Source organism: Oncorhynchus tshawytscha, linkage group LG10 (genome assembly GCF_018296145.1).
Source record: "Oncorhynchus tshawytscha isolate Ot180627B linkage group LG10, Otsh_v2.0, whole genome shotgun sequence".
Lineage (NCBI taxonomy): Eukaryota > Metazoa > Chordata > Actinopteri > Salmoniformes > Salmonidae > Oncorhynchus > Oncorhynchus tshawytscha.
The window spans coordinates 43393066-43398148 of NC_056438.1; positions in this window are offsets into that span (position 1 = coordinate 43393066).

Consider the following 5083-nt stretch of genomic DNA (forward strand, 5'->3'; position numbering starts at 1 on the left):
AAAAGCATACACCGCAAATTCATGTTCTGTCAACTCCAATCTGTACTAGCAGTTGCCAAGGCCAGTAACTGCTTTTTGAGAGAAGTTAATATGTATTTAATACGTATTGTTAAATGCGATGCTTCTCTATTGTCGAAGTAAGAAGTCTATTTGAGGAAATATCGGCCTTATTTTGACAGGATATTCTCGAGCAATCTGGCGCCACTGACAGGAAGCATAAAGTCATCATTCTCACTAGGGGACCCATGGAGAATGTGGTCATATGGCCCTGTCCCCTTGTCTTTCGCCATCTGGAGACTTGTCACATCAGACTGTCAAAATGTAGTAATATAGTCACGATACAAAGACGAGAAGAAGAGGGGAAAAAAACGCACTACCCTCCCCTGTGCCCAATAAAAAAACTACACAACCGTCCCCATAGCAAAAAGTGCTGGGGAGGACTTGATGTTGTAATGTTTGCACAGCTGGTATGCTTTTATGTAGAAGAGGACCCTCAACCTTAGTTGTCAATCTCACTGTCTCCGTGTGCACCATTTATCACCTTTTGCTGCTCTGCGTGTCCTGGGTACGGGCTACAAGGAGCGTGCTTAAGACGTGTGCAAAAGTACACAAGTTTCTGCCCCGGGCACCTCACCTCTAAGTGTTTGATTCCCGGATTCTTCTAATTGCATGTATATATATATATATATATATATTGCACATTTCAATGACTCAAATTACACATCATCCAACACAGGAGGTTGGTGGCACCTTCATTGGGGAGGATGGGCTTGTGGTAATGGCTGGAGTTGAATAAGTGGAATGGTATCAAACACATGGTTTATATGTGTTTGATGCAATTCCCTTCACTCTGTTCCAGCCATTATCTTGCCAAATATCTGAAGAGGTCAAAGAGAACTCAAATAGATCCAACAGAATATACAGTGCATTTGGAAAGTATTCAGACCCCTTGACTTTATCCACATTTTGTTACATTACAGCTTTATTTTAAAATGGATTAAATCATTTTTCCCCCTCATCAATCTACACACAATACCTCATAATGACAAAGCAAAACTGTTTTTTAGAGTTTTTGCAAATGTATTAAAAATAAATAATAGGAATATCACATTTACATAAGTATTCAGACCCTTTACTCAGTACTTTGTTGAAGCACCTTTGGCAGCAATTACAGCCTTGAGTTTTCTTGGGTGTGACGCTGCAAGCTTGGCACACTAGCACTTGTGGGAGTTTCTCCCATTCTTCTCTGCAGATCCTGTCAAGCTCTGACAGGTTGGATGGGGAGCGTCGCTGCACAGCTATTTTCAGGTCTCTCCAGAGACGTTCGATCGGGTTCAAGCCCGGGCTCTGGCTGGGCCACAATAGGACATTCAGAGACTTGTCCCGGCTGTGTTCTTAGGGTCGTTGTCCTGTTGGAAGGATGAACTTTGGATCTCATGAACTTTGGATCTCGAATCAATTCAAGGATCAGGGAATTGGGCAACGCCTTAAGAAGAAAAATACTGACAGAGGATCTTCACCACCATTCAAACCCCCATGGGGCTTACGTAACCTCAGGTAAGATGAGGTGAGGGTAAGGTACTGTAAGAGAGCTTCGGAAAAGGATGAAGTGAGTGGAAATGTGTGTAGCATGACGCCCGGTGTCTTCAGGAACGAGGGCATAGTGCTAATGAGAACCAGAGAGAAAATAGAGAGTGGGAAAGTAAAAGAAAGAAAGAAAGAAAGAAAGAAAGAAAGAAAGAAAGAAAGAAAGAAAGAAAGAAAGAAAGAAAGAAAGAAAGAAAGAAAGAAAGAAAGAAAGAAAGAAAGAAAGAAAGAAAGAAAGAAATGGTCAATATGGACAGGAGTCATCAATGGAAAAGGTGAGGTGTTGTGTTTTATCAAGTCACAGGTGGTTATTTGCATTCAAAGGTTAGTGGGACCTTTATCAGGTGATGTGGTGAAGTATTTCATTCACACATTCTAAATACTAATCTGCTCAGGAGACGAGTGCAGTTTCTTAATGTGCATAATTACTCTTTAAGGGCTTGAAATCCTTTGTTTGTTATCTCACATCATTACAACAGCTAAATGAGTCATCTTTTATTTTGTTTAGCTAGCGAGACGGAATGTGGATGTCTATTTCAAGTCTGCAAGTCTGAAATCCAGAAAGATATTTACCTTCAAAGGGGAAACATCTCACATCATTAAGAACGTGATACTGGCAGACAAACCCATACTATTTCCCAAGGTAGCATGCTTGAGCTCAGTTTGCCAGAACATAAAATGTCAAATTGCAAATAAAACGACCTGCTCCATGCATAAACAATGCAACTGTAAATGTGTTCCATTTCCCTCTCGATCAGACTAACATCGGAGTGCATTTCTCCAACCACTGCTTTTTCTGTGAGTAAGCAACATAAGTGCTGCTGAGATTGGCACAGTGATATAGGAACTTTTAATGGCAAAAGCCTGACAGCTCTGTGAGGAACAGGTAGAAACGCATGAGGCTTCAAATTGCTTTTAGCTCCATCTGTAAGAAAGAGGCCTTTCAGAGTCAGAATATCAGTGCCGATAACATCACAAGTCACAACCACATATAAGAATATCCATATTCTTTTGTTTTATTTTCTTTCTTTTAATGCATTTTGTTTGAATTTGTTCAAAAATAAATAAAATAATTGCCTTAAAATGATTTTTTTGGACTATTTAAATCCACAAATTATCTGGAAGTGAAAACAGAACAAATCAATGTCAACCGCCATCAACGAAGGTGACGCACCGACCCAAGAGGCTCAACACCCTGCTCAGAATGCACCGCGTGTCTTGAAGCATCCCCAACCAGATGGGGTATTTGTTCTTATAAACCCACAGGGAACCGCCGCTGCTTGGCACAGCAACGAGTGGGGAAAATAATGACATGACATCTGATAATAGCTGCGTTCCTGATGAATTGGCTCTTTTAATGGATTTATAATTAATGCCTTTGTGTTGCCGTTGCTGCCGATGCCACTGATGGCTGTGGAAGGGAAGGGGTTAACCTTCTGGATCAGCGGAGGCCAAAGACTCATTGATGAGAGGTGCGTTTGTATTCCATCAGGGGTGCGGTGACTACATTACTTACCACCAATGTTCCCTCTCATTTTTTTCAGCACTGAGCAAATTTCTGGTCTGCTGGGTGCAAACTTGAACACTGTGAACATTCTGTGCAACATCCAGCATGTGTTTACTGTGAACACTGAGGTTGTACCCGCTTTAAGTTACAGTTTCAGACAGTGGTCAAATGGGTATTTGAGCATAATGTACGCCTACCAGAGTGACCTCCCATCAAAAACAAAGGATAAAATGCATCCCATAACATTTTAACATGGACATAGCTGTTCTCTCATTCAGTCTACAGTAGCAGTCAATGTGTGATGTTCAATGGAAGCCTACATTCCATGAAACATTCCATGCAGGGCTTGACAGGAACCTGTCAATCCACCGGTCCTTCAGACAAGGTGGTGATTGAAAATGTTGCTGTGGTGTTTGAGGAAGACCCCTTTACATAATAAAAGGCATTATTATTACCATACCATTATTACAGAGAATCAGACAAATTATGCCACCCTCTGCCTATTGGCTACTTATCTTATTCAAGACCTCAAAAAAAACAACACGGCCCCTTTAAGACAAATAAAAAGGTCTTTACCCAACTCGCTTTTCAAAGATTTCCAGAAATGTAATGTTTTGTGCTCTTGTAGAAAGCAACCACTCCCCCATTGCTGACTACAAATGACCTATAACAGGTCTAATAACTCACTAACTAGAAAAGGATATGAACTAAATGTGCACACATGACTACATGCAAATCATGTGTTTGGGGCGCTGCGCAGTGGTGCCCTGCTGCGTTTGTTTGTTTCTTGTTGGTTGTTTAAATTTCTTTCAACTCGTCCATTAAGCTACGGTAGAGCGACATGAAGTGCGTGCAGTGGATAGTTCTCCTATTGGGATTCCTTTTGCTATTACCTGAAACAGCACGCGAACTTCTGAGAAAGTCGACGGCGCCACACATCCGCTACAGCAGAAACTGTCTTTCACAATGTCATTAACTCATGTTGGGGAGAAGGGATCAAAGGGGACATACCTGCGGAGATCGTGAGACAAAACAACCCGGGTTGAAGGACTACTAAGACGGAAGAGGAAAAGGGACAGGGAAGGCGGTGTGCGGCGGGGGTCGAAAAAGGAACAAAACAAAGATCCGCTTCCAACTACCCTGCTCTCCAATGTCCAATCGCTTCAGGGGAAAATGGACGAATTGCGGGTAAACTCACGGTATCTGTATGAATGCAGGGAGGCCTGTGTGATGGTCTTCTCTGAAACTTGGCCCAACTCTGAAGGCACCCCTGACGGATTCACTATCACTCGTACGGACAGAGACAGTGAAGCTACTGGTAAAGGAGCACGGAGGCGGAGTCTGTGGTCTGATAAATGATAGATGGTGTAAAACTACGATTGTCAGGAATAAAATATGCATTCCTGATATAGAGCTACTGTCAGTGTCGCTGCGCCCCTTCTACCTCCCCCGTGAATTCCCCCCAGCTTTTTTTGACAGTTGTTTTTCATCCATCCAAGAGCAAACAGTGTCAATGCAGCTGACATCATTTTTAACCTCACTCAAGAGCTTGATGCAATTTCCCCCGATGTGCCCAAATTCATCCCGGGGGATTTCAATAGCTGTACTCTTATGCACAATTTGAGTACTTACACCCAGTATGTGACTTGTCTAACAAGGAAAAATAAGATAAATGACTTATGTTACGGCTCGATCCCCAAAGCGTATTCATCCTTGGCTAGACCTCCACTGGCTGGATCAGATCATAACACTGTTTTTCTACAACCAACTCATAGACAGTTACTCAAAAGGGAGAAGGTGGTGGAAAAACAAAAACAGGTGTGGAACAATGACAGTATTGATCAGTTGCAGGGATGCTTTGATTGTACCTCCTGGAGCGTATTTGAAGAATCATCAGCTGGCCTGAATGAGTTCACTAACGTAATATCTGGCTATATTGAATTCTGTGTTGATTGGGTGATCCCCAAAAAAACATGTAAGATATTTCCG